The sequence below is a fragment of the Doryrhamphus excisus genome, linkage group LG15 (genome assembly GCF_037039965.1).
Source record: "Doryrhamphus excisus strain RoL-2023G ecotype Guam linkage group LG15, RoL_Dexc_Guam_v1.1, whole genome shotgun sequence".
In the NCBI taxonomy this organism is placed as follows: domain Eukaryota; kingdom Metazoa; phylum Chordata; class Actinopteri; order Syngnathiformes; family Syngnathidae; genus Doryrhamphus; species Doryrhamphus excisus.
Genome location: NC_136371.1, coordinates 9,137,864 through 9,162,576, shown reverse-complemented (window position 1 = coordinate 9,162,576; position 24,713 = coordinate 9,137,864).

Genomic DNA, 24,713 nt, shown 5'->3' with positions numbered 1-24,713 from the left:
TGAAAAGGATAGTTTTGGTTCAAAAGCCCTTTTTGCCTCAAACCCATCAGTCTCATCTCTCATGAACACTTTGAAGGGTCATTCTGCTCCAAATACGCCACAATGCTTTTTTTAATAACCAGCTCCCTTTTTTTTTAAAGCCAAACCTCGAAATCTGCTTTTTCGCAGTCTTCCTCTCTACATATCCCCCTAAGGGGTGAGTGGGTAGGATGTGACTGTTACAGTCATAACAAGTCGGTGGAAACAGTCGGACATGGGAGCTGGACCCGAGGAGCCCCGCTGCTTCGCCCACCCACTGATGACTTTACAATGAGATGTAAGCTCTTGGTTTCTCGGAGAGCACCCGAGATTGGTTGCAATATGGCGGCAGGTTTGAACTGTGTGTTTAAATGCACATTAAAAGTGTATCCATGGAGCTATTACTCCCACACTGCAGGTCAGAAGCCTAATGGGATCTCAAGCTTCCTTCCTTTGGGAATACGAAAAAGCCTGCTGACGAGCTCAGCAGGCTGTAGGAGCCTCCGCCATCCTCCATTGTATCCTGGTTACCTCGTTGGGACCGCCTGACCATCTGTTGACTATTTTATGACTTAAAGAAGCGTCCACGGCAGTATACAAAGGCAAAGTTCAGCAAATGAAAATGTCATTTTGGAAAAGAATGGAAATAACATGGATCTGTAGGACTTTTCCATCCGGTGTTCACTGAGCGATCAGTGGATGTGATGTTGCCTGCGATTACATCTTCACAGTATATCTTTACACCAGGAAGTCCAAAGTCAAATGCTCTGGAGGTCGTACAATTTGATATTAGACAAATAAAAATGTTGAAGTGCCATAAATTTGTAAATTTCCCCAACTGAAGGACAAATAAAGGTAGAGCTAATCTAAGGTCTATCTAATCTAATCTAATCTAATCGCAGACCACCAAGTGCTTCTCATTGTGGTTGTGAAGGTCGGTTAATTTGGTTTTATGATGACGCATTTTGACCCTGGAATGACTTATTTATTTTTTCATCCATCCATCTATACCACCGTTTTTCAACCTTTTTTGAGCCACGGCACGTTTTTTATGTTGGAAAAATTTTGCGGCACACCAATAACCAACGTTATTTGCTTCTTTCAGCTTTTTCCTGATTACGGACTCGCCACAGCAGATCCTTTTGATCCGCATACTAATTTAACCAACAATGTTACAAAATGTCACCACTACCTCTCACGTGCATCACTAAGTCTATTAGAGGAGCTACGTGTTTCCACACGGACGAATATTACATTGCTCTGCCAGTCTTTACACCAATGACATGCGACAATGACATAATATTTGCAGAAAATTATTAATGAATTAATAATTATTAGGGTGAGGAACTCAGCCATCCAGGAGGGGCTCAGAGTAGAGCCGCTTCTCCTTCACATCGAGAGGAGTCAGTTGAGGTGGCTTGGGCATCTAGTCTCGATGCCTCCCGGACGCCTCCCTGGTAAGGTGTTCCGGGCATGCCCAGCCGGGAAAAGGCCCCCGGGGCAGACCTAGGACACACTGGAGGGATCATGTCTCACAGCTGGCCTGGGAACGCCTTGGTGTCCTCCTGGTGGAGCTGGAGGAGGTGGCCGGGGATCGGGAAGTCTGGGCTTCCCTACTAAGAATGCTGCCCCTGCGACCCGGACCCGGATAAGTGGAGAAAAATGGATGGATGGATGGATGGATGGATGGATGTTAATTAAAAAAGTGATATTGAATAATTCCTCACGGCACACCTGATCTATACCACTTAGGGTGGTATAGGGTCACAGGTAAACCGGAGTCTATCCCAGCTGACTTCTCTACTCTACCCGTCTTTCTTGGAGCGGTCATAAAACAGCACAGCTCTTCAATTAGGTCCTTTATGGTTGAAGTTCTCCCAACATGTGCTGCGGTCTGCAGCTATGTTAAGGCAATCCAAACATCGAGGTGATGCAGCGGAGGCCCTCATGGGTTTAGCCGGGACTTTGCTGGGAAATTGCCAGTTGACCCACTTTCCGCTTTCTCTCCGTGAACTCCAGCAACTTCACAAACAGATGTGTGGCGGCGCGTGATGCAACAGCTGATGCAGCTCAGACTTTTCTTTTCATTTCAATTCATGATAGCCAATCAGTTTGATACCTGAAAGTCTGTGATTGGGATGCAGCACATCCAGGCAGGCTCCAGGAGTGTGCTTTGGGGTACCCCCTTTCTTTCAGTGAGGCACCTTTGGCCTATTTCCCAAGCCGACTGATAGTCAGTCACTCACAGGCTTCTGACCTACTGCCTGAGAGCCCCGTTAGGCCCTCTTTCATCCACGTCAATGACAGAATGAGGTTGTGACCTTCACACCCAGCCAAAAGAATGCAGATGTTGAGATCCATCTCAGAGGTTTTGTCCTCAGTGTCATCCTGTCAGCCTCCAGTTCTCCCATAAATCTTATCTACAGTATCTTGCTATCTCTAGCTGTGTAATACTTGCTTTTATAGTCAGTATAGTTACTCCAGACCCCATTCACTGTGCAATATCTGATCAACCTCCACATGCAATATTAAGGGCTTTAAATGCAATATACTGAGTTCTATGTGAAGTATTTCCATAATGCCTCTCTATTAACTCTCTAACAAGATCTGGTATAGACTGGTCATATATCTCATCTCGTTTCATATTATCTACATACTGTGTTGTATATAACTCTGGGAAAAACTGTTGATTTTGTTAATACTTGGGTTGTTTATATTGTTTATTTTTCTATATTGTGTATTTTGTACTGCTTAACTGACTCTGTACTCTTGCTGCTGTGCAATGCAAATTTCCCCACTGAGGGACGAATAAAGGCATATCTTATCTTATCTCTTAGCTACCATTAGGAATCGATGAAATGTCTCCTGGGTAACAGTTCATTGGGTGAAAACGACCTCATACAAAAGATAGAAAAAAATAACAGAGGTTCCACTGTGCCTCAGTTCACGTCTTTGTTCGTACGTATTTCTATCACTAAATATCCCCGTTACTGTAAAACTATTTTTAAGTTAACATTTTAAGTACTTTGTGTAAACATTACTGTATTCGGTTTGAGTTTGTTTTGGTTTGAGTCCTACCTACCGGAATGGATAAATGATGCTAGCCAAGTTTCTACTGTACTTGCAAGATAAGAAATAGAATTTTGAATATTCAAAAATGAACTGCCCTGAAACGTTCTGGGAAAAAGGCCTGCACTGTAATCTGGAAAGGCCTCATATCCTGGCTGACTATTTTACATGACGTTTTCCTCAATAACTTCTGCTGATGTTGCTGACTCACATAGTTACAGGGCCCATGTTTCCCCTTTACAGCTTCAACTATTGTAATGGCTTTCCTGAACTTGCAACCTAACCTAATTGACGCCCCACACCATTAAATTACCCTCTGCTGCTTCTGTGTCCACGCCTTTGTCCACAGTTGGTCACGGCAACACTGGGAATAATCAAGGTCAGCGTATCCCACATCTGTAACCATATTCATGCCAGAACGACAACTTTCTGTTAGTCATTCTTCTGTGAGCTAATTCAGGAAGGCAGGGCGGGTCACATGGAAGCGACACTTCCTCACATTGGGAAGCAGGGTGACATGTTGCCAGACATGGTGAGGTAAGGGCTCTTTGACGAGTTGATTGTCATGATGCACAGGGTCAGGCAAAATCTGACACATTCGTAGGTTAAATAAAAGGCAAATAAAGTAAAGAAACAAAAAAGTGTTTTTATTTTCTGAAAGTACATATAATGCCATTTGTTTCTCATTTAATGCTATGTTGCTTTGTTTCTTCATAATGCCATCGTTTTTCATTTCTTTTCCAGTTGCTGCCATGAATTGGACTGGTGAGCATGGTGCTTTTATTGTGGAAACGTTTATCACAACAAACTAATCTGTAAATGCAACAAAACGAGCATTCCGTTTGCACTTCAGTCTTGGTAGACATGATCCCTTACCAGCTGGAAACACCATCTTGTTATGGGTTACCAACTTCAGAGCTACTGGATCTCCAATGAAATGAATATCAACCAGCTGATCTGGCACCGCCAGAACTGATTTAATTTTTAAAACATAATCAAACAGAATGGCATTATATGTACTATTCGAAAATAAAAACACTTTTTAGTTTCTTTACTTTATTTGCCTTTTATTTAACCTACAAATGTTTCAGATCATTTTGCCTGAGCCTGTATATATGTGTGTATATGTAGTGTGAATGACAAGAGGCCAGATATGAGATGTCAACAACATCCAGAGCGTTTAGCAGCCTCTCTGATATACAACTCAGCTGCTTCAGAGAACAACCAACCCCCCCCAAAAAAAGAGGTCAAACTTCTGTTTGGATTTATGCTCCAGCTGATCAGGGTACTTTGTGTAAGATGTCCTCAGATCAAAAGGGTTCTTCTTGAAAAATGTTTGCCTTGTGTCGCCGTCGGGGTGATAACTCTTCTTTAAAAAGCATGGATATCAAAGTCGAAGGAATGGCAGAACTTTTGGGAGCTTTTAAACACGTGATGAATCCATTCCGCATATGAGCAGAACTCCTACATGCATGATGTTTTCAACTTTGTTCAAACACACCAAGTTACCACTTCATGTTTGCCATGTTGACCATGACAATTTCAATTCTGCGCCTGCAGTACGTAAACTAGATCCAACACAATAATTCACTTCCATGACATTGTTTTCAAAAATGGCTTATTCTTATCCATTTATTGAGTTTTATCAAATACAAATCCTTTGGGGTCATACCTTTTACTTAAGTACATCCACCCTATCCTTTTCGAGGTAAATCTTTGTTACTTTGTTGTAAAGGTCTGATCACCTCCTGTTGAACTTCCTCCGTTTTGGCAGTCAAATTCATTCATTCATTCAGCAGAGCATAAACACATTTGCTTAATATGTTTATAAGGCTGCATAGCGGGTGGTTAGCACGCAGGCCTCACAGCTAGGAGACCCGAGTTCTTCTACCCTTGGCCATCTCTGTGTGGAGTTTGCATGTTCTATTCCAAAAACATGCTAGGTTAACTGGCGACTCCAAATTGTCCATAGTATGGTATGAATGTGAGTGTGAATGGTTGTTTGTCTTTATGTGCCCTGTGATTGGCTGGCGACCAGTCCAGGGTCTACCCCGGGATAGGATCCAGCACCCTCGGCAACCCTTGTGAGGATAAGCGGTAAAAAAATGAATGAATGAATGTTTATGTAGCTCAATAAATTAAGTTGAGTACAATTTCACATAGTAGGGATGCACTTAAGCCATGAGGAGAAATTCGCCAAAGCTTCATCTTTGCTCTCTGCCCAGATTTTGATGTGAAAATGTGCAAATCCAGCATTTTTTATGAAAGCAATGTCCAAAAGGATTGGAATCATACATAAACAGGATACTTCGGGTTACGTTTATACCTCCTGGCAGCTGAAAAACCATCTCCTGTGTTTTTGGCATCAATCAACAGGAACTCTACACCCAGGCCAGTAAATGATGTCATAGAAAGTGGCACAAGCAGGAAACAGACAAAGGGTTGCTCACCCACTTCCTTGTCACAGGGGCATCCTAAAATGGCAACTAGGAGTATCAAGTGATTTTCCATCCTGCTGAAGTGCTGCAGGTCAATAAAAAAAAAACTCAATTAGAAAAATGCTATAATATTTAAGCAAATGGACTAAAATACAAATATAAAGCATTCAGAAGATGCATCCAAATACGTTGTGAGGATATGTAGCATTCTACACTGGTCACTAGGTGTCAGTAATGTTACTGTAATGTCCACTAAGACACACAAGCACCAGACTTGATCACCGTCAAACAGGGTTTTAGGTAACAGGAACGATAATCCCCAACATAGGCTACTGTTGGATGAACTCAACTCTGAACCCCGACGCCACTTCCTGGCCACCCCCCCACGGAACACATTTACAGTCACACAGATGAGCACGGGTCTTATTTATGTTCTAAATGCCTCATTTATACTGTCTTATACTATATTATGTAATATAAGTGTAAAGGTGACTATAGGGGTGTTATTTAATGTCTGGAGGGCTCTAAGAATGTAAAAAAAAGCATTTAAAAGTCGGAAACAGGTTTTTCTATGCTCTAACGACAGAAATATTGGATTTATAAATAAGGAATCCTACTTTGCTGAACGGTTTGGTCTGAAACTAAAATTGTGTGAAGATATACAGTCGTCATTTCTCACTGCAGGGTTTAATGACGATGATCTACACCTTGATGCTTTGCGTAAATAAGCACCATGTCTGAGTCTTTGTTCTGTTTAAGTGTTCTGCTGTCTCTTGACTGTTGCGGCTGGGTGGGGCCGAATTGCTGTTTCTGGGTGGGGGCTGTTGATGGATGCTGATCACCTAAAATCCCCCAACCTGACTGTCCTTTCTTCCTTTTAAGTACGCACCACCCAGCACAACACAACAGCACTGACGGGTGACTTGGTGTCACGTGACCTCCCAGGGCGGATGCATGTGGAGAGGAGGTGGGTGTATTTTCGGCAAAGGATACCTAGGCCCTTCCTCTTTTCTCCCTCTTCCTGTGGTTTTATGGCCTACTTACTGGTAGCAGACTTTCATCTGGCTAAGAGAGGAGATCTCTGGCAGATCTGTTGCTGAGACAGCTCGGGGCTCCGGTTGGGAAAGTATCTCCAGCAGGGCTACTGTGCTGGACCGGATGGCCAAGAGGGGCGATTTAACACCCCTAGGTGGCCCATTAGGTGGGTCTGGTGCCAACCTCTGCAGGAGGACATGGAAACAATACACATTTATGATTTGTTCTGCATCAGAAAGTGTGATTAAATTAAGTTTTAGGCCATGACAACAAGAAATTCTGGATTTGATCACGTTTGTTAAACTTTTGGCCGTAAACTGGGTGCACAGATACATTTTATGCAAGATGCTTTGCATGTTTTGCATCTCCTATTGGTCTTCACGCTCACCAAAGTGTAAGCGGACCCAGGTACAGCACACCTGATTGTAATTATTATGTAATTAGACTAGCAGAGAATGGCAAAGGCATCACACACATTGAACTGCTTTCCTCCTATACATTCTCTTCTCATCCAACGCACGTGTTCCTACTGCATTCTCCTCCTATACATTCTCTTCTCATCCAACACACGTGTTCCTACTGCATTCTCCTCCTATACATTCTCTTCTCATCCAACACACGTGCTCCTACTGTATTCCCAAACAAAGAGGTGCCAACGATGATACTACAATCCTGTGGGAAAAACCTCCTCGCGTGACACGCTAAGTAAGCACTGCTGGGATCTGAATCACCTGAGTGAGTGAGTGTGTGAGGGAGAGACAGGAGGGGGGAAAAAAGAAAATGGGGCAAAAGTCTGCATCGCGCCCTGGATGTCATGCTGAGTTTGTTGTCAAGTCAAACACCGCCAGGGGATGTGTGTGTATGAGAAAGAGATCTGTGCTTGTGGGTCAAAGTGTGGGTGGCAGCTCTCTGCCGCTCCAGCCAATTTCTCTTTTGTTTCCCTTGCATCAGTGAGATTTATCATTTTGCAGATGCTCGGCTTGACTTTGATTAGCTGCTTCGTTTGGACGGAATGGGGTCAGCGTTAGTTTGTGCAACGATCTGGTATCCCTCTGACCCACACTCCAAGATAACATTCGCAGCGGAACCTCGGGTTTTGTCATTAATTTGTTCCAAAAGCCGAATCTATTATTTCCACAAGAATGGATATCAATCCAATAAATACAAAATTACATTTTACAGAGAATATTTATGGAATGAAGACAAAATCCTTGTAAATAACAAATGGACATGGAAAAATAATAATAATAATACATTTTATTTGTATGGTGCTTTTCAGAGTACTCTGGGGGATCTCTAGGGATCACAATAGATGAAAATATGAGCTGAAAACCTCATATTACAAATATACAACATAAGGTGGCCAGAAATATTTCAGTATTTGACAAAGCAAAATTTGTTCTCAATCAGAAATCACTACACACTCTTTATTGTTCTCTGGTTTTAACATATCTTACCTATTGTGTGGCAATATGGAGTAATAACTATAAAAGCAATCTTCACTCGCTAAATGTATTACAAAAAAGGTCAGTAAGGATAATTCATAATGCCGCCTATAGAGAACATACTAACTCCTTATTTCTAAAATCACAAATACTTAAACTTGCTGATATAGTTCATCTTCAAACAGCTAAAATAATGCATAAGGCTAAAAATAACCAGTTACCTAAAAATGTCATCTAATACTTCTCTACAAAAGAGGAGAAATATGATCTCAGGGAAGAACTAAATTTGAAACACTTATATGCTCAGACTATGTTAAAAAGCCATAGCATTTCAGTATGTGGAATCAAACTATGGAATGGATTGAGTAAGGACCTCAAACAATGCACAACGATGAGCCAATTCAAGAAACAATACAAGCAGTTGATGTTTGCTAAATACAAGGATGAAGAGTCTTGAACCAGTCATGATGTGCTATATATATCACTATATTGACACTTAATATGGTACCCGTTATGTCATTGTATGGTCATATCACTTTGTACTTCGGTACGAGGTACATTATTAAAAAAAAAACAAAACCCTAAACTGTATTATGAAAGCAGGAAGTGAACAAATGTAACAGTTACTGATTGTAAAAGTACCAGATGGAGGGGTAGGATTTAATAAGCTTTGCTTCTTCCTACTCCTTTTGGACATGTGGAACTGTGAACTGATTATGGGATGCACTCAATTGTAATCTGATGCATGTTCAAATGAAATAAAACCATTACCATTACCAAAGACGTTTTACACTGAAGAAAAAATAAATAAAAAATAGAGTTGAGTAAACGATGCATTAAAATACAATAACCATACATTAATTCAGAGCTAAAAAACAAGGCTAAAAGCAGTGGGCACAGCAGTCAGGTATAAAAAGTTAGACATTAAAAATGGATTTAAACAGGTGGGTTTTTAGTTGTTTTTTGAAGGTGGGACGGTCGGGGCAAGCACGTAGTGAATGGGGCAAAGAGTTCCAGAGGGTGGGGGCAGCGATGGCGAAGGCTCTGTCTCCCCAGGTTCAATGAACATTTGCATTTGTTATTTAACACAGTGATGAGTGCAAGGAGGCACACTGCTATGTGTCTCCCTTAAACCGTTCCTCCTGCAACCTGTGTTAACTAGGAACCTTGACATTATAATCCTAATCTAACAGACGCTACGGTCATACTTTGCTACGACTTCTTTCTTGAATTCAATAGTGTTTGTCACTGTTTTTATCAAAGGTCTGACTTATGCTATAATATTATAGCATAAGTATGTTTTCTGTATTGTGCATCTCCTTCCCACTTTCTTCCGCCTTAGTCACAGAAGTGAGTCTGCAGAAATGAAGTCCAATCAAAATCAGATCACTTTTGTTTTTCTCAGTTTTTCTCTATTTTGGGAGTGGAGGGATTAGATTTCACCTTTTTTCCTTTCTTTTTTCTATTAACCACCCATCTTTCCAAATTGCCGTATTGGAAAAAATCCTCCACGTGTAGCAGGAGCCAGGAAAGTTGCTGAAGGCCCGGTCTGTTTTTATGGTATGCAGAGAGGCTAATTGGCTTTGCAGACAGCTTTTCCCCACACTGACCCACACTGCAAACAAACCCATCCAGGCTGTGACAGCTTCACTTAGCTTGGGAAAAACAGCGAGGTCAAAATAACTTCATCGACACACACGCCCCATGCTTAAAGTGTTTTATGTGATCATAAGTTGGTGTGATGGAGTGGGTAGACAGGTGGGAGGCCTCTGAAGACAGTCACACAGACACACTTAGAGACAAAAATTTGCCTCGGCAGCTTCTGGAAAAACCAAGGCTCACATTTCAGTATGTTGCGCTTCCAAATTAAAGATGAAGTGGGTCGAGATTTTATGCAAATCTGCCGCTTGTCATTTTTGTCGGTCGTTGTGTTATTGCACGATATGGAAATGCTTCAAACCCTTGAGACAAGGGAAGAGACATTTCCAAACCTCCCACGTGAAATGAAATCACTCCTGATGGGAGACACCGAACATCAGGCTACGCTTATTTCTTTCGGAACTAACATCTTAACTTCCTCGAAAAGATTTATTGTGGTATATTCCGAGTGTGTAAGTGCGGTTGGAGATGTGAGCATGAGTGGCTGCAGCAAACTGGGCCAACCGGGATCATGTGGGTCTGTCTGTAGACCAAAGCTACGTTCACGCTGCAGGTCAATTCCCTTGCATTTGTCAGTGTGAACAGCACAGCTTATATTATAGAAAGCAATGATAGAAATGTTAGCAAAAACCTGGCCTGCACAGTTAATTAAGTACTTATGATGACCGCAGTTTGAGTCTAACTGATCATTTATTACAATAATACTTTGGTTTTTGTTATTCATTCTCCGATTAACTCCAATGAGTCTGTAACGATACAGTACAGGGAAAATTGACTAGTTGGTTATGGGCCATATTGTACAAAAATTGAGACAAAGTAAGACTAAATTTTGGCAAAACCTTTTAACAAAAACTGGGGCATAGAAAACCCAATGTTAGATTGTAGTTCCTCCTATTTCCAAATCTATACAAATTAGAGGTTGACCATCAAGAACTGTGCTAGCTTTGAATTTAGCACATCCACACATGAGGTTGCTTGTTGTTGCAACTTCTTAGCTGGTATTGATTTAGCAATAGGCCACAGAAGGCCCAAGGCGACATCGGATCTTGTTGCTTCAATTGTTTTTGGGATTTTGTCATCTCAAAATGGTTCAATCCAATCCAACCGAGCACTTAATCGGATTTGAAAGATTGTTCACTGCAAGAACGCTTATGTGATTATTCTCACTCACCCTCTAATTTTTCTGTTACCACAATTGTTTCACTGAAGCTGTAGCTCAGAACTGTAGGCCATGTTCATACCGTATTTGCAGAGATGTTTCATTTTTACAACCAAATCTGTCAACACTGTGAGAGTGAAACCTCAGTGAGTTGCCAGATTATTGTATAATCCGAGAAGCCGAGGTGTGGACTCCAGTCACAATTTGTTGCCTTTGGACTTTATTTCACAATATTATCAAAGATGAAACGGCATATTGTGGCACGCATGGGTCTGGGATGAACAGGCAGCTCTTTATTTGACAGGAACCAATCGTGAGCTATGAAAAAACAATTTTAGTTTTCACAAATTGCAGGAGGTAATCACTAAATGGAACAGTCTCATTCACTGTGTCATCTTACAAATGCCATTAAACTCATCACACATCAACTTAATCAAAAAGCAACCAAAGAAATGTACCAATGTACCAATACATGTCTAAAATGTAAAAATTTTTTAAAGAAAACAATTTGAAGTTTTCCTAAAATACATTTTGTTTGAGCAACACATTTAATTGGAGGACAAGCAGCATGCAAAAGGAATGGATTGCACGGCAATGCTGCCTTGGTTCACCATCCCAGAGGGAGGCCGATGTCATCGCAACGCGCCAATGAATTTGCTCAGACACAATGCATGATGGGATATTTAAAATAATTGTTTCTTTTTTATGCAAAACCTGTATTGGTAAATGCTTGTATATTTGTCAGATATACCTTTAGAGTGTTGAGTTGCTGTGTGATGAGTTTAGTGCTCTTAGTGTGATGACATCAAGAGTCAGACTGTTACATTGTTAGACTGTTAAATATAATGACATCCTTTAATAAAAAAAAAGTGCTTGTGACTTGTAAGGACTCAAAAATTTAGAATCTATGACTTTGGTCTTGACTCGACCTGTCTTGTCTTTATTCAAGATTTGGGATGAAAGACTTAGGACTTGCAAAACACTGACACTGCTGATTAGTTTAGGAGGCTATTTAAACCGTAACGCCATCATGGCTCCACATTCTAAATGCAAAACACATCTTTAATGTGACTGCTTGTCCATCCAGTTTGCTGATCTGGCCCTGACCACCAGCTGTTCGATGCTCCTTCACATATGGGACAAGTCTGTCAGAGGTGAGGGCCCGTGTGCACGTGCATGAGCTTGCAGACACGCAGTAAATCGTGTTACACATCCACGCACCCTGGATACATTTCCACTTAGACACAGCAGCGGATTGCCGACCTCAGCTCTACACAGTTGTTTTTGTGCGGCGGCCTCGTTGTGGCCCGTGACCTCCTTTTTGTTTCTAATTTGCAAAACGTGAACATATTTTCAAGGAAAAAAACGGAGGACCTTCTCTGCAGAGAGAGGGTGAATAAACACATCTGAAACGCCCACTGGCTTCTCCTTGCCTGTGTTTGTGTTTGATTCCCATTCCTATACTGTATACCGTGGCTCAACGTGGCAGAGGATCAACAGTGCGGTTGTGGTGGAATAAAGACAGTATTCCTTGCCCACAGGATTGCACACCTCACACTCTGCCAGCAGGAACAACTTATAGGAAAACTGCAGCATTGTTCACCCTTTGAGTGGATTTTCACAGATTTTTCCTCTCTGAACACAAAGATCCTCCACGTTTCATTCAAAAGTAGTCACATGCTACAAATGTCTGTCCGAAACCACCCAAATATTGTGCCTCGTCCTCATTCCCCTTGTTTCCTGTCCTTGTACAAGATGACTAGTAGACATCATAACCCATCGTTTACATTTCAGGAAGAAAATGTCGCACAAACCACTCGTCCACCGTGCAGCCCATAATGGCAACCCAATTAAATTCATTCATTCATTTTCTACTGCTTTTCCTCACAAGGGTGGCGGGGTACACCCTGGACTGGTCGCCAGCCAATCACAGGGCACAACAACCATTCACACTCACATTCATACCTATGGACAATTTGGAGTCGCCAATTAACCTAGCATGTTTTTGGAATGTGGGAGGAAACCGGAGTACCCAGAGAAAACCCACGCATGCACGGGGAGAACATGCAAACATGCAGAGATGGCCCAGGGTGGAATTGAACCCTGGTCTCCTAGCTGTGAGGTCTGCGCGCTAACCACTCGACCGCCGTGCCGCCCCCCAATTAAATTCAACCGTGTTAAATAGATAGTCCTGTAAATGTGTGGTTCAGGAGAATTCATATGAAGCAAATTTTGCAGGATTTCAAGCTCATGTTAATTGGGTGATGATGTGAAAAAGTGCAGCGCAGACGGGCTGACTCAAATACACGCATGCCCGCATAGTCTAGACACCCAGTTGCACCGGCAGACTCTGAGACATGTGGTAAAAAATGCACACTGCTTTCCGCCACCACACTTGCTCACAACCCCCCCCCCCCCCAGCAAAAACTCAAAGTTGAATTTAACATGTACCAAAATGCTGCCCAACAAATCTTCCCTGGAGGAATGCAAACACAGTTAAAAATGATCAATGTGGGTCTTCTTGGAGACTCATAGATTTCCCTCCTGGCGAGAGCGGGTTTTGGCTCAATGGTGGAGGATGAGCACGCACTTGGAGTCAGGAAAATGATATATCAACATTAGGCATAAGCACATAAACAGTCAGATGCACGTGCAGGGAGATTGGGTTTACCAAGGCACTCAGCCATGCTCTGTTATGATATCAACACAGTCCTCTCACTTCTCATCACTTAGAGCAAATACTGTATGCATGTGGAGTAGCTGGGCATAAGGTCGGATCCATTAAAGAGCAATATGTAACAAGGGGAGATTTACTGAAGCTGTGATACATTCAGATGTAGTGATTACATAGTCGTCCACCACCGAGCCCCCTTTGAGTTGTAAATGGAAAGAGGCAGTAGGCCGCATGCACGTGTACATTTGTAGGTCACTAGTGCGGGCTCCGCTGGAGGAAAAGAAAAAAAAAACGACAGCCGTTTGTTGCAGTTGCATGTGCCAAGTTTGTATTCGAGCCACCGTGTCCTCATTGGAAATTCCCATTGTGAACTTTCCACGGCATTAGTGGGACTGTTCCTGTGATTCACTCCACGACATGCAGAAATGGGGCCACGGTTGAAAGAGTTTGGAAACAGCTTCCAGCCAACGTTGGCTCAAAGCGAAACATGCTATATAGCCTTGTCATTGTTCACATATCTCAGAAAAAAGCCACAAGATACACACCAGTTGTATTGAACTGACATTTGGACTATTTTTGGAATGAATGGTGGCACCAAAGGTGGACCGGCCATCGGGAGTTTTCCTGGTAGGCAGATCAATAATGGGCCATTTTTTTTGTTGTTGTTGTGGCTTGTCTTGGATCACGAAAGTACCTCACCTCTTTTCAACTTGGCTGGGCGGTGACTTGCAATATTCACCCTATTTTTTTTTTTATTACAGATTCCCAATGTTATTGTCTTACTCCCCTTTCTTTTGCATATTGTAGCTCGACTTAAAAACTCATTCCGGTCCAAATGTGCAAAATGCATACTCTAGCAATTTTTCAACCGTTCTTAAGATTTTGATCAGGTCTGTCTTTATACATCAACTGCTTGTATTCAAGAAACAATACAAGCAAAGAAAAAAAAACTTAAACTATATTATGAAAGCAGGAAGTGAACAAATGTAACAGTCACTGATTGTAAGATGGAGGGGTAGGATTTAATAAGCTTTGCTTCTTCCTACTCCTTTTGGACATGTGGAACTGTGAACTGATTATGTGATGCACTCAATTGTAATCTGATGCATGTTCAAATGAAATAAAACCATTACCATTACCATACATTTTTAACAACCCCACCTCACACTGAAAGATGAATTGATTCGTCTTTTATGTTTTTTGTTTGCCTGAGAGGCACAAAGAGGTGATGATGCAACACCACAATATAAAGAGTATCTTTGGTGCAGTTTAACACTCCCAAAAATGGCAACAAGATAGCAGAAGTGCATATTTGCCTTGTAAAAGAGTTGTGCAGTGTACTAACACCAGGGAAGGACTTGGGCGCCGTGTTGCGCAAACGAGGTTATGCATTGAAGGATTATTTTATTATTTTTGCTGTGCCCTGCCCCGCTTTTAGCCTTGTTTTTAGCTCTGAATGAATATATGGCTGTTGTATTTTAATGCATCTTTTACTCTTACTCTTTTACTGAATTAATTATTAATTATTTTAACGCATGCAAATGCATGATCACGCATGATCACGCATGATCACGCGTGCACGCAAATTGTAAATAGTTCATGGTGTTATATATATGTATATTTTTATTGTTATGTTCATGTAAAACAATCTTTTTTGTGTTGTTTATGTTGTGGCATATTTTTTTGGCATTTTGGCTTAACATATATGGCTAAATGTGAGTCAGAGTGAAAGTTATGTTTGTTACAAAAAGCCTTTTTTGTTGAGAAGTGATATTTTGCTGAAACTGACCAATGTACTACTGCTAATTCCAAAAGAAATGAAAACGGTAGAAACAAACTGTGTTTTTGTGATAAAAAAATGAGTGACTGCTTCTGGTATATACCATGTCTATAAAGCCCAGCAGTTCTCAATTATTTTCTGTCACGCCCCCCTGATTTGAAATACTTGAGAAACTGAAAATATGTTTTCATTTATCTGTACTGTACAGACTGAACTTGAAGCTGAAACCAGGACAATGCAACAACAAGGAGAGCATACGAGCGTATTCAAGAATCAAATTGCTTGTTGAGTACTATAAATTTGTACAGGTTGGCAGGTCTGCACAAAAGAATGACAGTTCACCCTCCCAATCCCACGATTTGAGCAGCACTGATGTAGCCCAAGAGCATAATAGACCATGTGCCTTGAAAAATCTATCAAAATCATCAAAAATGTCCGGTACCAAGAGGGACAGCTTTTGAAAAATGGCTGGAATTGAAAAAGAGTTTAAAAAAATATCATTTTTATTTCCCCACTGGCGTGAGAACCGTCACTCATAAAGATGCCACTTTCAAAGAGATGCCGTTTAAAAAAAATAGATGAACATCATTCTGTATTTACAATTTTCAATTTGGAAGACCTCCGCAGTGGAGCATCCTGCTGGCCCGCAGGCTCACTCATGTCTGGTGTGAATTAGCAGGGCTGTCGGTGTGTAAATCAGCACTTGACACACTCACTGTGAATCGTGCATCAGCCAAAATTACAGAATGTTCTTTAATGGACCTATTCTAAAGGGCAGGATGCAAAATTGTCCAAAACATTCATGTTGGGCTATTTGATGACTCTAAATTGTCCACAGGTGTGAATGTGAGCGTGAACGCTTAAATGTCTGATGATTGGCTGCTGAGCAGGCCTGGGAGCATATGAAAAATGCAGGGAGGGATGGATGCATGCATGGAATTTGTGCTATATTAAAGGAGCGTACTGTTCTATGAAGTACGCTACTCTTGGCATTCTAGTGAAGGGCTCCACTCCTAAAGGTCAAATCCTGGATTCGCCCCTAGGACATTCTGATATGACAAATGAAGTCATGAAAACGTTGTAAGAGTAGAAGGGAAAGGGCAATGGCGCTCTAAAGACGTATACTGCCCTCCAGTGGTCAAAAATGGTTTTGCATCATTACATGGAAAATGACAGTTAACTTGTTAATGTCCAAAACTTGTCAAATTATCTTTTCTAAGGTAAATATCCTATTTTCATCACTTTAACTTACTCCAGATGACGACATTTAAATCAACGTACAACCAAAGTGAAGTAAATGACGCACAGGTGGCGACAATCACACATTATTTCCCAGTCTTGATTAATGTCATCAGCAACACCCGCGGCTGCTGTGGAAAAGGCCATATGCTAATTTTAAGACCAAACTCGGTTTTATTTCATGATTTCTTACCTGTATCGCTGAGACTCTGTCAAATAGGACAAAAACACAAGTCAAGAAGGGCAACGTAAGCCTTTGGTGCCGTGAACATGCATTCTTTCCTATGACCACTAGAGGGCAACGCCTCCACTTGGGAAAACGTCCGTCGCTTCCTGAGGTTGGGTGATACGTCACCTTTATGTATCGATTCGATACGACCAACGTCAATACATGGCCGGTATCAAAGTTTTTACTTGAAATATGTTGAATGGTTTTGTGACTTGGTGATATCTTTTTAATTTATGAATCATGTTGAAATCAAAATAAAACATAGTAGAATGATATGAGACAAACCAAATGTTGTTGCAAATATATGAGACAGACATATACAGTAAGGGTCACATAGAGCATCATAATATGCTTAGTTTTTATAATCTCAATAACAGTGCGATTTTCATTACTATAAACACAATCTGGTGTTGTTTGTCACATACTTTGCTAAGTAAAACCTTTTCCACATAAACTGTTGATTAGTCAGTGAGCCCACATTCCCTTTGTGTTCACGTGGGCAGCACAGAACACTGATTGCATCTGTGCTGTCAACCACGCTAGTTTGGGTAATTCAATGTAATCAACGCTATGTTTGTTATTTCACTTTAAATCATTCCATCACAAAAATTGCAGGTGAACACTTTACACTAATAACAATAACATTAGCATATTGTTTTCTTTCGCCTTTATTGATTTTATTTATTTAATTGTCCTGCATGGAGCCCTGATGCAAAGAAGTGTTTTCCCTTGCCGGCCTGTGTGGGATGGCATGGCGGGGGGTGAGTGTTAAACCCCTATCTATTTGCTTTTCCCCTCAAAGGGACTATTCGAGGAATGCCAGGAATTTAACTGATCCTGTTGTGTCCCAGTGTGGCTCACATCTTTCCTGGCTGCTCACGTTCTGGGAACAACTGAGCTACCTGAAACTGAACACCGTCCGACCACCCTGCCATGGGAAGTCGGACGGAAAAACCCTCAAGCTTCCCTCTAGGTGGAGGTTTAGCAAATATCACCACTCACCTGGGAATTCACTCGGGTTACGAGAGTGCGTAAAGACTTTTATCTCCTGGTATCTTATCACAGAAATAATAGATTTTAAAACCGCACTTCCATGATTATCTGCTGTTAAGTCACAAGTACGGCTCGGGGCACTTTGCAGCCCGTGGCTGTTTTTTTTTTTGGCCCTTCCCACATACTAAAAATGCAATTAAATAATAGATTTTTTTTTTAAATGTCTATGGTTGCTGACCCGACTATTATAAGTGAATTCCATATTTAACATTTTAATCGTAAAAGCATATAAAACCTTCTAAATATGTTTTTTTTAACATTATCAGAGCTCTCTAGACATGAAATGACACCCCACGCAAAAGTTTGTGAGGACCAGACAGATCTTTATTTGACAGGAACCAATCATGAGCTATTAAAAAAACAATCTTGTCAACCAATTGGAAATCACAGGTCATTACTCAATATAAAAGTCTGACTCCCCGTGTCATCCTACCAACAACACTAAACTCATCACACAGCAACTTAACATCGAAAAGGTATACCTAATAAATATACAACCATGTACCAGTATGAGTATGAATTAAAAAAACATAGTGGCGGTGGGTGTATGTTATGGACAATGAACACAGGTACATTTTATTGATGACATTTTGAATGCACAGTGATATCGTGAATAGATCCTGATTTGTGCCATTCATCCATGACTATCCCATGTCGCAAGGATCAGCGGTGTTGTCCAAAAATGTGGCTTTTGACATTTCAGTAAAAAGTCCACTCAGAATTCACACAAATTTCAGAAATAAACGAAATAAACGATTCCACCTTGGTTTAATGGTGAACCAGTTGGGATGAAGAGGTGTCGGGTTAGACAGAAAGACAGCAAGGTATTGTGGGTAGCCGTGGTGAGGCCAATGAGAGCCCTTTTAAGTAATTGCTGCTGGGCACCACCACCCACCATGGCTGTTCCTCCACCATCACCGTGGCAACAGCGGCTCTTGATAGTTGAACATCCCGTGCTGTAAAGTGAGAGAGTATGTGTGAGTGTGTGTGTGGGTGTTTGAGTCTTGAAAGCCAAACCCCACAATGGTGACCTTGGCACTTAGCTAAAGAGGAGAGGAACATTTCAAGATACACTGGAATTAGATACGGCTATAAGGGGAAACATTCAAGTCATCATGTGTGTTGATTCCCATTTCTCAAGGGTTGGATTTTAAAATAGATTTGATGTAAACAGACATGGTGTATAAGTCATGTAACAGGTTTTGCTACCTTTTTTTCCCAAATAAACACAACTAGATCATGTCTGTAGATCTCCAAGAAGGTCAAAATGCTGTCTTAACCTTTTGACCTCAAAAGTCCCAAATCCAGGGGCAGCATAGTTGCATCTGGACATCCATCTAACCAGAGTGATGAGGTTCAGTATGTCAGTTTCTTTAGTTTTAGCCTTCGGAATGTAAACATGCACTTTGCAGTGACTGTAATGTGTTAAGTTCTGCTGTTTGTGCTTAATGCTGCTCCACTTCGAGTAAATGGCAACTGAGTTTATATGTGGCCATACTACATTTCTGTCTGCCCAAGTTCATGCAGCCTGCCTCTGTAGCAGGGGTCTCAAACTCAATTTACCTGGGGCCACTGGAGCTAGGGTCTGGGTGAGACTGGACCGCATCAGGTTTTCAAAAAACCCCCCCAAAAAACAGAAAAATTATTATTAAAAACAGAAAAATGAATAAACTTTGCTTTGGTTCCGATTTTCTACAAGAACAGCTCTGATAAAACATTCCACTGTTCTCAAATATCTTAATTTTTATTTTTCTACACAAAATAAGATGAAAAATAAATAAACAAATCAAGAATAAAGAAAATCTATCAATCAGTAATAAATAAATATAATAATAATAATAACAACAAAATGGCAAATAATAAAAACTTAAGAAACCACATATAGTTGGTGGGTAGACAAATTATTATCTTTCAGATTAAAATTAACAAAGCATTATTAGAGCCCTGTAGACATGACAAAACACGACTTAAATAACTTAAATAGCCAAAAACTTACCACTTCCACACGGATAGGGAGGATAACTATTAACAGTTATTTAACCTTTAACATGAACATTAATGAAACGTAATAATTTTTTCTGGGTACATGATACCATACAGCATCCATATCAAACTTGCGCGGGCCGCACTAACATTAAACCTTCATATCAAGGCGGGAGCCTCAAACTAGTGTCCTGTGGGCCACATTTGGCCCGCGGGCCGCGTGTTTGAGACCCCTGCTCTATAGCTTACGTAACCCAGCAACAACATGTATTGCAGCCAATATTGAGCATCTCTAGTTAAAATAAGATGGATAGCTCCTTGCCAAAGATGCCTTCCGTGTAAAGATGCAGCTGGAAGAAAGATATGATGCATGCATGTTTAGTGTTTACTCATATACCTCCTGAGCGTTTTCCCAGGTCACGTGTTTCTGCTAAAATTATAGCGAGCTAACCTGGCTTCCGAAGCTCATTTCTTCCTCCGCTCTTATTTGTATTCAGGCATGAACTCTCAAATGATGCGACTTGCAGAAGTACCCGATGATTCCACCAATTTCACCAACAGCTTTCATCTGGCAATTTGTTCCATAATGTGCCACCGCCTCAAACCCTGAAAACCATCAAGCCACCTTTTCCTTTTCATCACCTGCCGCCTCCTCTTTCCCCTCCCCCTCCATCGTCCTCCTACCCACTTCCGCCCACACTCCACTTTTATTTACTCTTGGCCTGAGAGTGGGCGCTCATGTGCATGTTTTTGTGTCACCTTTACATACATTTTCACTTTCTTGCATGCTTTCTTTGTACTACTACCTTACGGCAATAATGTTTTGGGGTCAGATGTTGGAATTTCTATATTTATGGCTCAGGGGAGCGATTATGACTCCAGCTTCCTACCAGCATCTAAAAACGTGTTGTGCCTCACTGAAAACTCCAGTTGTGTGATTGACTGGCACTCTGTCCAGGGTGTACCCCGCCTCTCACAGCTTGAATAGGCAGTGAAGGAAATGAAATGATAATTTGACATTGATATTAACCCCTGTCGAGCCGACTATTATGCTCAAATCAAGCACATTTAATCATGGTTTCATTGGGAATGCTTTGTGCAAACCAATTGTTCATCATTGGAAATACATTTCTCCCCTCGTTCATAATATTTCAAGTAATTGTCGTTGTGCAAGAATTTTTGCACAGTACAAAAACAGTCTTCTCATCAGCAGGATTGGCAATTGACTGTTGCCATGGCTCTTGCAAATCTGCCGACGCCTGCTCGTCAATGCCGTGGTGTTTGACAAAGATATTGTCTGGAACGATGATTCACTTCGCACTCAATACAAAGTGTGTATGTGTGACTGTGTGTGTGTGTGTATGTGTATGTGTGTGCAGGAATGCAGACTATTTGCTCACCCTATCAAGGGAAACAAGCATATGAAAGTTCAACAAAAATGTCTTTCTTGCAATAAAAGAGGATTAGCGGATTTGGCCGTCATAGTTCTGAGAGCCACGCACGTTCTGGTCCAACCGATTGTTATGAACATCCAAAGTCATGTTGGGAATTCAAACAGAACAGGTGCCGCTCTGTGACGGACTTCTGACGTTCTCAGGATCTTGATATGAAATGTTTTTGTGCTGCAAAGGAGGCAGTGTGGCTATGCTGTGCCAGATTGCGCCCACGCGCCCCATGTGTTCCTCTCTGCTTCTCTACAACACAAGCTGCACACAGAAACACTTCATATCAAACCAAATTCATCCACAGATCACAGCTGATTCTCCATAATGGAGTAACAGCACAGATATTTCATTTTTGTATGTGCATTACGGTATTCCGTTGGTATATTAGTGTGGGAGGAAGAGGGAACAAAGTAAAAATTAGAGCCATGCAGTGTCCTCCAGATCTACTTTGCTGTACACTGAAAACAATCACAAAAAAAAACTTATAATGACCACATTTCCTCTAACGACAATGTGCACAGAAATTGCCTGCACACAATAAACGCGGACCTACAGTACCACTCTTTCAGTTCATACACGCTGAGTCAGGGGTCTCCGGCCAGTAGCTCCTAACCACTTTTCAAGTCGCTCTCCAAAGCGTTTATTCATTTATTATCAACTCCTATACTGACAAAATTGGAAAGTGAGGTTCGGTGGTAGTCCGGAAGTCCTCAGGCCCGCTTGGGAGTGTGAATCACGGGAGAGTGGGCATGCCCTGAAGCAGGGGTGCAAGGCCGTGGGTGGATTAAATTAAACAGCCCATTTGGGAAATCCAAAGAAATAGCTGAAATAGGCACAGATTCTGGAAGATCTAAAAGACTTTGTAGCTGCTCTATAGGGTCCACAACTCAATACAAAGGGCTAAAAATGAGCATAATATCATAATCCCATCTAAGAAAGTGAATGAAAGTGTTTTTATTGGGCCCTTGAATTCTGCTGCATGTGATGTGACGTGAATTTTTGTTGCCATAAAGCCAAAGAAAAAGCTACTGTTGCGGCCGTAACCCAAAACATGTCACTTCACCGGACAAGTCTTATTTAAGTCTTATTTTCTGTTATTATGGCTACTATATTGTGTTATATAAAGGTGATTATAGGGGTGTTATTTTATGTCTAGAGGGCTCTAATAATGTTAAAAGCCATATTTAAAAGATTGTAAACCGGTTTTCTGTGCTCTAACTACACCTACTACTTTGTGAAAGTACGTTTACCACAGTCAATTGTGGAACTAATGAAATGGGACGTATGAGGTGTTACTGTGTAATGAAACACATTTGTCCTGATAAAAAGGAGAAATACAGTTGATTTTTAAGAAGAAGCGGTTGTGAAAACATCGCTTTATTGTAACTTTATGCTCAAGTAGCTCTTCTCAGTCAGATTTCTTCAGTTGCATTGCTAAAAGCCAGAATAATTTGCTTTTGGATTCTAAAAGTCCTTATTTGCCGAGAGGAATGATAATTATGCGGTAAAATAAGAAGCAGCATCACTCATATGTGATTGCACTGCTGGTTGTTCAATAGTAAACATACAACTGTCAAACCTTCATTGATTTTGTTTCATTTGGGATGAAATGCTTCCAGGAGATATTTTTGTCAGGATAGAATTTATTGATTTATTTGAGAGCACATTTTTACAATGTGAGTCAACTGCCTGAAGCATTAATTCTTTCAAAGCATGAACTCATGTTCAAATGAATGTTACCGTGCTCAACCCCCTACAATCCTGCTGCCCACATACAAGCACACACACACACACAGCATGTGCGAGTGTGTACACAACTCCAGCACTGGCATGCTCACACACCTACACGAGCTGTGTGTGGAAGCAAATGCTGTTCATGCATGTCTCGCAGAGTGGAAATATGCAGAGAGGATCTTTGATCTCAGTCAGGCACACAAGCAGCTCCTCTGCTATTTGCATTTGGCCTCCTGAGTGTGTTGGCTTCTTGGCCTCTCATCAGTTACTCACAGGTTAAAGACGCACAGGTTCCCGTGCAATTTATGATTTGGAGCGTGGTTGTTTTTTTTGCACATGCACAAGCCTGTAGCGTTGCAGGCTAAATTATAATTATCTGTGCATATATGCTTTTAGGGGTAGGCTTAATGCTTTATGTTCATGTGCAAGCTTGTATTGTTGTAGGCAAAACATGTATAGTTTGAGAGTACCTGCAGCGCAAGAGAGAGAGCGGAAAATGAGAGCGTACGGAGGCAAAACAAAGTTGTGCAAGAGAAAAACGTGGGGATGTGGAGGCGAATGAGTGTGGACAACTACAGAGAGAAGGGGGGAGTGAGGCCTCTCTAGGAGGTCACTGAGTTTCTGGATCTCTGCTCCTTTTGTGCCACTGCACATTCCATAGCAACAATCTGACCAGTCAGCCAGGGAGCCGCAAAAATGGAAAGAAATATACAAAAGAAAGGACTGGTTAAAATACATTCTGGGGAGTTCATCTTCTTGATCTTAAACATTGAATCCCTGCTACGTACAGACACCTTAGACCACCAGGAAACAATGCCAACTGATTGAGATCCTTTACATTTGGAGTGAAGTACAGCTTTCAGCATATTCCAAAATGACTACCGTTCCCAAACACCTGTACTACAGTAATATTATTTTTTTTACTATATCTATAAGGGGAATCTAAGTATAATAGTATGGGGTTTCATTCCCGGGCTATATAAGCAGCTCACTGGTCTTATCTGTGTCATTTACTGACAGTCAAAAAACACATTCTTGTGGCCATTTTTTGAGCGTTACATCATCGTTATCACAATATCAGTGAATATTATTAGTGTATTATGAATATGTCACTTTCTTGGCTTTGCTGTGAGATCATGGCTGCATGTATTCTGCTAGTGATTTCACAGCCAAGATGGCATCGGTGTAGGAAACTCGTTGGCGGCTGTCAAAACATGTAAAAAAAAGAAATCACCGCTTAATTTTACTGTTATTTCACAGTTGTTTATTTATGTTTGTATGACATCTACTTTGCTTCAGAGCTACAACTAATTCTTTAAATACTGCGCCACTCATGAGGCAGTGAGGAAATGGTAACTCATGAATTATCAGTGCACTCACAATGAGCTTCTCAACCCCCTGAGATCACAATTACATTATACGTATATAACAATGTAGCAATAGAACAGTCTAACCTCACCACACAGCAACTTAACAATCAAAAAGTACAGTATACTTGAGAAATATACAGACAAGTTCAGAATGGGAAATAAACACATTTTCCCATAATGCATTGCATCTGAGCATCGCATTCATCAGTGCCTGCCGGGATGCTGCATTGACATCAGCCTCCCTGTGTTGATTTTGGCTCCCTCTGGTGGAGCGAGGCAGCATTGCACTGTCATCCATCCATTTTTTAAATAATTTTTAAACCGGTTAAAATGTTCCAGAGATCACAAACAGCTGTATGCTGTTGTTGTGTTGCGGTGTCAGT